Below are 12,132 nucleotides of genomic sequence, written 5' to 3'. Positions count from 1 at the left end.
ACTGTTCCATGAAGTTGCACATAATTACAGAGTGAGCATCAACTGCTTTTAAAAGTTATTAATTCTGGGTTGGTCTTCCCTTTGGGGAAGTAGCAATTTATATAGCGTACATACAGCTTAGGGAGAAGAGAAATTGTCAATCATAACAAGAAGGAAGGTCTATGCTTTAGGTGGTTGAAGTCACTAGTGATGTATCCCAGGTTTTAATACTGGGGCCAGCACTGTTCACCATCTTCATTAATGACCTGGATGAAGGAGCAGAGTGCACTTTCAGCAGGTTCACAGATGATACAAAACTGGGAAAACTGTTTGATGTGCCAGATGGTGGTGCCACCACTCAGAGGGGCCTTGACACGCTGAAGAACAGGGCAGAGGGAAATCTCATCAACTTCAACAAGGGTAAAGGCAAAGTCTTACATCTGGGGAGGAATAACCCAAGGCACCAGTACATTCTGGAGGCCCACTGGCTGGAAAGTGGCTTTGCTGAGCAGGTTCTTGGAGTAGAAGTTATCCAGGAGGTGGATAACAAGATGACCATGAGACAACAATGTACCCTCATGGCAAACAAGGCCAGCAGTCTCCTGGGCTACATTAGTAAAAGCATTGTCAGCAGGTCAAGGGAGGCGATCCTTTTCTTCAGCACTGGCAAGGCCACATCTGGAGTACTGTGTCCAGTTCTGGACTACCCAATACAAGAAAGATATGGACTTACTGGAGCAAGTCCATCGCAGGGCCACAAAGATGATTAAGGGACTGGAGCATGTTTCATATAAGGGGAGGTTGAGAGAGCTGGGACTGTTCAGCCTGGAGAATAGAAGGCTCAGGGAGAACTCATCAAGGGAGGGAATGAAGAAGAAGCAGCCAGATTCTTCTCAGTAGTGCCCACTGGCAGGAAAAGAGGCAATGGACATGAATTAAGGATCATGAAATGCCACCTGAACACAAGAAAACACTCCTTTCTTGTGGGGTTGGTCAAGCACTGGAACAGATTGTCCAGAGAGGTTGTGGAGTCTCCATCCTTGCAGATATTCAAAGCCCAGCTGGACACCATCCTGGGCAACATACTTCAGCTGATTGTGGTTGAGCAGGGACATTGGACTACATGTTCTTAAAAAGTCCCTTCCAACCTCATCAATTCTGTGATTCTGTGATTCTATGAATTGATCCTATTATTTGATTAAAGTCTGTGTTGTGGGTTAACCCCAGTATATAGCTAAGCACCACACAGCTTCTCGGTCACTCTTCCCATGTTGGAATGGGGGAGAGAATCAGAAGGGTAAAAGTGAGAAACCTCATGGGTTGAGAGAAATACAGTTTAATAGGTAAGCAAAAGCTGCATGCACAAGCAAAGCAAAATAAGGAATTAATTTTCTGCTTTCCATTGGCAGGCAGGTGTTCAGCCAACTCCAAGGAAGCAGGGCTTCATCATGTGTAATGGTTATTTGGGAAGAAAACCAATATAACTCTGAATGTCTCACCTTCCTCCTTTATCCCAGCTTTTACTGCTGAGCATGACATCACATGGTATTGAACATCCCTTTGGTCAGTTGGGGTCAGCTGTCCCAGCTGTGTCCCCTCCCAACTTCTTGTGTACCCTCAGCCTCCTCACTGGTGGGGTTGTGTGAGAAACAGAAAAGTGTTTCATGCTGTGTAAGCACTGCTCAGCAATATCTAAAACATCCTTGTGTTTGCAACACTGGTTTGGTCACAAATCCACATAGCACCATGCATGCTACTATGAATTAACTCTCTCCCAGCCAAAACCAGGACAGTCTGTCTCCAAGGGTAGTGATGGAGAAATATAAAAAAGTATCTCTTTTTAACATTTGAGTTGTTGACTGCTTTGGAGATCAGATGACTTCCTTAATATCTAAAGTGATAATGATTCCTGTCACTCAAATCCCATCCTCAAGTTTTGCCCTTCCCAGTAGTGCCTGAAAGATATCAAAGACCACTAAGATGAAAATATGTTGAGATCAGAAAAAGTTCTTCCATACAGAAATGAAGATGTATGGGTAATTATTGGGAAATTACCCATATTACCCAATTATGCTTTTAATAGCTTTTCCCACATATGTACATGTAGAGATTTGAGCAAGGTGCGATTTGTAGATGAGAGGAATGCTAATGCAGTACTTCAAGAAACTTAGGACATACTCTGAAAGGCCATAGATGGTTCCTTCTAAGTGTTGGCAAGTCCTTTTAATTAAAATCTTGGGGACACTTATCTTGTATTAAAAAATCTGTAGCTGTTAGGACAGTGGAAATACTCTGCTGAAGGGGTATTAATAATAACAATAAGACTGACTTTACAAAGAATTTAAAATATTGATTTTGAGGTGTGAATTGTCCTTTTGTTTCAGTAGTTGTTAAATTAAGATGCCAGCTTTAAGAGCTGATTTCCTGACTGGTGTAAACCACCTAACAGCACACTATGACTATGAGGTGGTCTTGCCCTATCCTGTATCTTTCTTTTTTGCCATATGTTTTGCTTCAGTTGTTTTGATTGTGAGACTTCCGGCGAATAGGATTCATTTACTGATCTGACTGAGGCAATTGAAGGGACTAGTGGAAGAAGATGGCCAAGGACAGGACAGGGAAAGCAGAACTGTTCCTTTTGTTGGGAATGTGGTAATAGATTAGTTTAAACTGATAATGAAACCGCACCCTTGCTGTTCACTGCAAAACTTATTGTCAACACCCGTTTACTGGATCACTGCACTGTACAGTTAGATAAGTGACAGAGATACTGATTCATGACAAGCTTTGTGGCGTTTCCTGAACACTGACGTTACAAAACCCTGAGAAAAATTGTGTTAAGATCCTATAACTGATTCTGCATGAACCTCAGATGGCTGCCTGTTTGTGGCATTGTCACCCTTCCTCATCCTGTGCATTTGCCTTTATTTGCTCCTTCTGCAGCATAATTCAGATGTTCATCTGTCCCAGTCACAAGCCATGTGAAAGGAATAGTTGACATGCCACACATTGTTCATGACATAGTTCTCATCACTGCTCATCCTGTTTCTCTTCATTTGATTGCAGTTTTTCTAAAATGTAAGATTTCTGGGGAAAGAGTTGTGCTATTTTTTATATAAACACTTCTATCATTGCTTAAAAAACAAAAGGAAACAATCTTTATATACAAGTATTTGCATTGTCAGTATATGAGATCAGACTGATCTTTGACCCTCTAGATCCTTTTCTGCTTTCTTCCATTTTGTCTTTGACATCCTCCTCCTTCATTTTTATTTCAGCTGCTGTTCAGTTACTTTGCTACCTACTTCCAAATTTCAGTCTCCATCTGCTCTGCTTTTTCCAAGTTGCACTTGCAAGTCATGTCCCCACTCTTCTCTTTTTGTGAACTAAGTTTTGGTCTGGCTAACAATGACTTTTGTGTTTTTCATGGTGCTCTCTTACGACCTTTCGAAGGGGGAATTTAAAAGATATATTTTCTCAAATAACTAAATACTGGACTTTTTGGTGCTGAATGTTTCTATTATAGACAATGTTGGATAGCACTGTAAGTACTGTAATATAATGTCACAGGAGAGATCCAAAATCTAACGTATTTACCAGGTGGGAGAAAAAAAGCAATTTAAAAACATTCCCTAGAGAGTGAGGTTGAATCCTTCCAAAGACTTCAGTGTTATTCGTAATAATGGCAGGCTGAAGTTTGTATATACATTGTCCTCTGCTAATTCTATTCTCCTATATAAAGCAAGAGATTGAAATGGATATTCCAGTCATCTCTTGTGAAATCCATTTAAGAAAGATTGCTCTCATTTTCAGTTGGAATTATCCTTAGTTCCAGTAGGATACCCAGAAGGAGAAAATACCCAGTAGTTCTCTAAGGCTCAAAGCCAATGCTATGTGAATAAAAGATTTTAAATTATGTCCATTCTCCCTACAGAACTTCTGAGAAACAAGAAAATTTAGGTTCAAAATCATGTAACTTTTGCCCAGATTCGTGGGAACTTGCAGCCCAGACTTTGGACTGTGGTATTTCAGACCTTAAAGTGCAACCCTAGCAAATAACTTGTGTACGTCTCTGAGTGGAGAAATAGTTTGATTCAAGTGTTGCTTCTCCTCACCACAGCTATTTTTACAGAAACCCACAAAATTTTACTGGCTGGACTCGATGGCATGTGAATTCTGCTCTCCAATGGATGTGAAGAACAGCAGTTCTGGCAGTTTCTTTTCGTGACTAATGGCAAAAAAAAACCACCAAACAAAAAACCAGAGAAAGCGACCAGTGTGACACATAACTGCTACACTGGATTTTGTGATATCACTGAAATAGAGGCAGGGTACAGCTCAGCTGTTTGTAACCACAGAAACAGAAAATGTTATTTGGAAGGAAGGAGGAAGTACACCAAATCTACTATGTCTCAAACCTGACAGTGTCTCTTTAAAATGTTCTTAAACCTGTTTAACACACCCCTACTTTTCACCACTCCCTGGAAACAGGCACCTCTTATAGCAACTTGTAAATCAAGAAAAACCAAACCCAGCAATTTATTCTCCAGTGTGCGGTGGCTATTTACACACACCCAACCTGGCCATGTAATTAAGCTACAACATAGCTCGCTGACTTGGAACATTCTGCTTCAGCCTAAAATGAGATTAGCACTATGAGTTTAAAAGTTTCAAATATTCTGGAGCAGAATTGTGTATTTCAAAATGAAAATTAAGGAAACATAAAGAATTCACAGATTGTGTTTTAGGCACAATACTATGGAGGTTCTTGCTCACAGGTTCACAGAAGATGCCAAACCCCATTTATACTGGCTTGTCTGCAGCTCAGGGTTCTGAACAGAGTGATTACAGTTACTTACAAATAAAGCAGCTAAACCCCAAAATTCAAGTCTTAGTGTTGCTATAGCTAAAGGGTTCAAATCCAGAAAGATCTGATATATTCCTTCTAAAAATAGAAGGAATATTTCCTTTGTACCTGGGAATGAAAGGGACGGATCTGCCATGAAAGCACAATGATTTTTTAGTTTCTCTCTCTCCTCTCATCTTGCGATTTCTCTGTGGGTCAGAGTCCCACATGGTCAGATTATAGTTTCCTTGTCACACTTTTTGTGTAAGTGGTCACAATGCAGCAGTGGAACTGTTTTCTACAATGCATCACAGGACGTGCAGTTTGCTTGAGAATCAGATGAATTTTGATGTAGTATAGATGCAATAGTGCTGAGGCGGCAGAATAAGCTTTGTGACTTGAATTTTGGCTAGACACAGAGAAAAAAAAATTTGCATGCTTGCTTCCTTTTCCTTTTAATTTGGCAAGGAGTCATTGCTTTCTCCAGAGCAAAAATTTTATTTGAAATCCTGCCATTACATGGGATTTATCTGACGTTGTCTAGGTGTTTACAGTGTAGATGCCTACATCTGACTTGCCATCTTAGACTCCCTTTCAAGACAGTGGAGAGAAATAGTAACTTCCAGAGCCCAATACTCTGACCTACTTTAGTCATCTACATTAGAGTGAGATTACATTAGGGGTGTCTTGAGTGACAAATGTAGAGGTAGGAGCTTAGCTTTTGATGTAGCCTAGCTTTTTTGTTAAATAAGGCCTGTGATGGAAAGTCTCGCCCAGCTCTCAGGAAACAAGTGTTTGAAAATAGTTGTCACCAGTTTGGCTTCTCCTTTCATTGAGTAGAATTCAGATTATTTACTTAGACATTAATTGGCATTTAGTTTTCTCAGGCTAATAGCCTGCACAAGGATCCAGAGCAGCCCACACTTGAAATTACTGGGTGCTTCACAGTCTGCTCCTATAGCACCATGACAGGATCTGGAACTTCAGGAACTGATCTGGGACTCCATGATTACATCCAGATAATTATAATAATTCTGTTCTGACTCTTTCCCTTATAATATCACCCAAATTATTTTGAAATCATCCTGTTTTAAAGCCCAGCCTTGTTTTCACTGCACTTAGCAATTACAGCAACAAAACCAAATGAAAGCACCTTCAACACAATTCTTCATGTACTGAACATTAAGAGTCATGTAAAAGATTGTTTCTGCCAACATTCTTTCCAAAGTACTCACAGTTTTGAAAACAATTACTCAGAACAATATAATTTACTCAGAATAAAAGGGAAGGAGAAGTTGATATTTAAAATGTACTAACTTCCTCATCATTGTAACAGTCTATTGGCTGGTTTATATCAAAGGACAAGTATTTTGTAAAAGCAAGAAGAGAGTTCGGTTGTTTCTTCAGCTTCTTAGCCCATTAAGCCTTACTTGCAGATGTGTTAATTTAGGAAATGTATTCTCCTTTCTTTCACATAATTCTGTTTGTGATTGAAATCTGCACCTGAAATTTATTCCTTGGAATGTGTTTGGAAATACTTCCAAACTAGTTCTACTTCTGTGCATAAAGGAGGACAATGAGACAGCTGAATTCTTCTTCAGAGAAGCTGGGAGGGGAATGTGGAGGGAAGATGCCACTTCTGTGATACCATTTTCTATTTTACTCCTGCAGATCACCTATGTTTCAACACATAATAAATCTGCCTTGCAATTTTATCTGTTATTTGAACAGATGAACAATTTTATTTGACTGCAAAAGTATTTACGAGTAAGGAGAGGGTCTTAAACATGTGCTAACAAAATACAGTGCTCTCCATATTTACATATATACATACTCTCCATATTTGTCATGTAACTAGAGAAGAAATTCAGTCTGAAGAAACTGAAATGACAATGCTGAATGACTCTCAGCTGAGGGGCTGAATGACAGACCCTTCACTAAGGAGACTGGCTTACTTTAATACCTAAAGCATCAACATTCTACAATAATTTGATATCACCTTGATTGTATTGCTAATTGCTTACATCAACATCAATGAACAAGGAAATAATTTTAATGTAATTTTAGTTACATGCCTTATACAAATTTTGAACATAGGGGCATAACGTAGGAGTGGCAGTCGCTGGTCAGCCCAAAGGTCTATTTAGCCCATATTCTGTCTCCAACAGTGGCCAAAAGCAGATGTTCAGGGAAGAGTGGAAGAACTGAGAAGGCATATACGTTGCTTTCCCTGAGTGTTCTCCTGAGTCTATGTCAATTTGCATGTTAGGGCCTTTCTTAGCCAAATGTAGTTTCTCTTTATTTAGTAACCATCAATGGATTTCTCTTCCACAAGCTTGTCTTGTTTCTCATTGAACTGTTTTATGTATGGATACACACACATGCATATATAAGTATTTGTGTACATACATGCACGCACACACAAGTACACAAACTGTTGCATTTCTTAAACTATTGAAAACACAGCTTCCTGCAGCAAGGACCGCTTACATACATACTGTAGGAAGAAACACCTCTTTTTTTTCTATTTTTTTTTCCTTTTTTTTTTCTTTTTTTCTTTTTTTTCTTTTTTCTGGTTTTTTTTTTTTTTTTTTTTTTTTCTTTTTCTTCATACTGGCTTAATTTTGATGTCAGATAGCTCTTGTACCAGGGGAGAATTGAAATACACCCTTCTCATACTCTTTGTGATTTTTTAGACCACTTATACCTCCTTCCAGATATCCCTTCACTACACTAAAAAGGTTTTAGCTGATGCATTTGTTCCTTTTGTGGAGAAGTAATTTTGTATCTTTGATCATAATTTTTGCCCTTCTCTGAACTTTTTTAAGTTTAACTCCATCCTTTTGGAATCCCATTTTCGGCCTTTGTCTTATTTCTGCTGTTATTGATTTTGGAATGCATTTTCTAATAACTCTTCTACAGGAAGCTGTTCTGTGCTATCTGTACCACAGCCAGCATCTTCCAGGAATGGGGGAAAAACCTACCTTTGTTCCATGCTCATATTCAGCTTTGATGTGGGTAGAGAACAGGATCACAATCTGTTACACTTGGCTGGCATGCATAGCAGTTATGTGTGCTGATAACACTAGTGTGTAACCCACCTGTCAAATGAAGACTTCATTAAATAGGTGGGATATTGATTCACTGGAGGGTTTTTGATTGGTATAAAATTTCCGTATAGGTTTTCAGATGACAATCAAGTTCTCAGTCAACTAATTTGATCCAAATAGTAAAAGAAAGAATCCTTACTACAAGAGAAAAGGCTGCTTAGCCCTAGCAGATGATCCCAGTACAATACCAGGACAAGGAGAGAAACCCAATCTATCAGATAAGTGCAATTTGAAGTTCATCATTTTATGGGGCAGATACATCTCCTTATCTGCACCATAAGAAGAACAGCCTGGAGGAGTTGTCTTCTATGTATTTACTGTCCCCATGACCAATTAACTGCTAGAAGAATATTTCAGATAGGGAGCAGGAAGAAACTTTCCTCCCCTTAACTTCACCGTCTCTAACATCTTTTAACAAGATGGCTTTCCCTGAGATCAGCACTGTTGGTTCTTTACCAGAGCTCTCTCAGTGGAGGTTTTTAGGTGACAGGGATATTATAAAGTCTTTCTTATTCTTTAATGAAAAAAGCACATCTAATCATAATTCTCACACTCCCACTACTATTGGTCAGAACATGGTTTTCATTTCTTTAGCCACACATATGAATGCTCTTTGTTAATTCAGATGATGCTAACACATTAACAAACAAGCTATTTATCAATAACATAAGCTACAAAACTGGTTACAGCCATTCAGCTGGTACCACACAGATGTCGTTTGACTTAGCCAGATTTTCAGGACAATTTTCCATAGATTTTATCAGTAACTCTTTGTATTCTTTAGCTAGAGTAGTAATGGCAGTGGTGCAAGATCAAGATACAGAAGTTTAGCATACTATGGACCAGACTTTCAGGGACTTCTACAGGATATTTCAGTCATTTGCAGAGTAGAGAGGTATTCATATTGTGGGAATATCAGGCCCACTAACACCGAAGACTGTGTATCTCCATGAAATGTGCTGGCATCTGCTATGATTAATATTTTTTCTCTGCCAAACAATTTTAGAAAGGAAAGCAGAAAACACTGCTCAGCCATTTTCCATGGCAATTAGAAGCAGTGAAAAGGCTTAGACATTTTGCATACTATTTAAAGCATTTTTTCTTCCTTCTTTAGTTTATGAACTTTGCCACACCCTTTGGGAGAACAATGGACTGCCAAATACATCTGCATTGTCACTAAGGTTTTCTTAGCATTTCAAAAATGCATATGAAAAAGCTCTGAGAGTGCTCCTTCCTGTATTCAGAAGGGTGTGGTTAAACAACCAGCCTGCATACCTTACACTAACCAGCTGAAAGGTCTTCCCCAGGAATGGCAAACTGAAATAGCAGTAGGAAATGTAAGCTGGCCTGGCAAAAGTGAATCCGTAAAAGACAACGTTATCTCTGGTGCATTCTGGTGTTTCATATCAGACTTACTGAAATGTTGTACTCAAGTGAACAGCAACATAATCTAGTGAAAGTGGCTTTAAGTTGTTCTCCTCTGCATAGCAGCTGTTGCTACATGATATTACAAAATTACTCTTTACTTAATCACTCAATAAAATATATTAATATTAATAATTATGAAATGTATTAAAAGTATTAAAAATTCTGAAATGTAGAATATAAAAAGAAAAAGGAGAATTCCATGTATAATATCTAAATATTCACATAGGCAGTGGTGGGAATAATATCTGTATGTGATAGCAAAAACTCTCTTCAGTGAGTATATAAACTTTAAGGAGGTAGAAAAACTGGTAATTATGTTACCTCCCACAAAAAATATCTTGTAACTCAGTGGTTAAGGTAGTCTGCTGGTAAAAATGGGCTGCTGTCAAAAGAAGGAGTGATTTGAACTTGGGTTTAGTCATAGGCTAAGTAACTTTTCCAACTGGTAGGCTGTTGTTTTCTTGTTCTGTTGTTTGAAAGAGCTAGGCATGCTTGGAGATGAGTCGTGTGTGGATTAGGCAGAGGAATTCTGACATTTATGAGCACCAAGGGAGGAACAAAGTTGTTTAAAAGGACCCCAGGCACTTGGCACTGCCGGTAGTTGCTCTTTACAAGGCTGCCCAGGACATTGCTTATTTCCTGCATCATAGTCTGACCTAGGATGCCCATGGAGAAAGGAAGTTTCCATCTTACATCAGATCGGTAGTTTTGTTTATTTTGAGATGTCTGTCTAGGAGCAGAAGGACCAGAATCTTAAGGGAAAGTTACAGAAACCCCATGAGAGTCTAATGATAGAATAACTGGCCCGTGGAAAAAAAAATCATACTCCTTATTTCTCCCTGTCCTTCCTCTTGCAGTCATAAATGCTACTGGGATTCACACAACCATTTCAAATCTGGTCCTGAGTCACACATACCTCTTAGTAAGTGGGTACCCATAGGCAATAGGTTCCCGTGGATAATTATTTTGACCAGGGGTGAAAAGTACCTCTGTACATAGAGGTAACACAAGTCTCAAGCATTCCTTTTTTTTATGTAGGGCTGAACCAGGATTTAAGGGAGGAGTACTCCTTGTGTTAGTCACCTTCAAGAGGAAGGTGTCACCCTATGCATGAGCACCAGTTCCTTTTCTGTGTTAAGTAGTATTATATTTGCTGCACTGAGTTCTTTTTTCCTTTAATGACTCTTGTCCTTTTGACATAACCTGTTAGAAGTGCTGGCTACATATATAGGTGATCTTAGACCAAGCTTGAACAAGAAAAATGTGCTGGTGGCACAGATGTGCAACCCACCTCCCAAATAAATGTTACATTAACTAACTGTGTCTGCCTGCTAAATGCTGCCTGACAGCTGGCCATCATCCACTGCCAACACCTATCTGTATGTTTTAGAGTGGTTAGTTTCAGTCATCTTTTAACACCAGTTATGTTGAACACAATTCACTTCAGAAAAATCAGGTCCAATGAATAGGACCATACTACATAACTAAGGAGGATTAGGACCTGGGCTTGAGCTATATCCTCTGTTTGTCTTTGCCATTATCATGCACACTCCTTAACACAGTTTTGTTCCTGCCAATTAATTATCTCTGAAAAAAAGTCTGGGTCTCTCTAGTACAAGCCCCAGTCTGTTTCCAATAGGAGTGTGGATGAGGCCACACACGACTTTTTGGAAAGCTAGTTTAGTGATATAGATACAAACCACGCTGTGCCACTTGCCCTCAGGCCACAGATTGGGCTTTGATATGTTTAACTTAATAGGATAAGTGTAGCTGTTTTATCTGTATCCTGAAACTAAAAAGTTTGAACAACTATTTGAAAATTTGAACAGAACTTGCTAGAATGTCTTTAAATCTTTTGGATGCCCCCATAATAATAATAGTATCTGATAACCCGTGAAACAGTAGTTTACCAATCCTACCTGGAAGGTCTGAAGTATTAAAGGACCTTTCTTCTGGAAGACTAGGTATATGAAAAAAAAGTATGTAGTAATGTATTCCTCCCTTTGTGGGAGAAGTCACAGAATGGCATTTGTCTAAAAAGTTGCCTGCTGAGTCATTGCACATTCCCATCTCTTTCTTGTGAATCTACATAAAAGCTGAACAGGGCTAGGCTACATTATGCTATTTTCATATGACGACCATCTTATAAACCTTAATAAGGATGTGGAGGTAGCACAATATTTTTCAGTATGTTTTGTACTTAAGAATGGAAACTCAACAAAAATTGACAAGAAAATCATGTAGATAAAATGCATCTTACTAGCAATCAAGGGACATAGACTTTGTAAAAAAGTATAAACAAAAGCTAAGTACACAGAACGCGACCATCTTGTTCAGAGAACGGTGGGAATTGGGAAGTACAATAATGTATTGCCACTGTAGGGTGCTGCATGCATTTGACTTTAATAACACTGAATAAACCATTCAAATCTAAATGATGACATTTCTGAACTAGTTATGTTCACTTTTCTGCCAGTGCTACTCTATTTTAAAAGTCAACATCCCCTACTGGCAGTTTCTTAGGAGGCATTTTAAGAATTCTTTGGATGACAAATAAGCCTAAGCCTCCGTTGTTGATGAGGTATTTAAAATGAGCTTGCTAAAAATGGCCTCCAAAATATGCTGGCAGTCTAGGCAGCAAGAGATAGTGACCTCTGATTACTAATCAGCATTGTATCCCTATAGCTTGTTATTAATAAATTAAAGAGGAGTTAATGTAGGGAGAAATTCTAAGACATTTCTTATTTTCTCACAGAAATCATGTCAGGC

This window comes from Strix uralensis, chromosome 2 (genome assembly GCF_047716275.1).
Source record: "Strix uralensis isolate ZFMK-TIS-50842 chromosome 2, bStrUra1, whole genome shotgun sequence".
In the NCBI taxonomy this organism is placed as follows: domain Eukaryota; kingdom Metazoa; phylum Chordata; class Aves; order Strigiformes; family Strigidae; genus Strix; species Strix uralensis.
Note: the sequence above shows the minus strand (reverse complement) of the source record.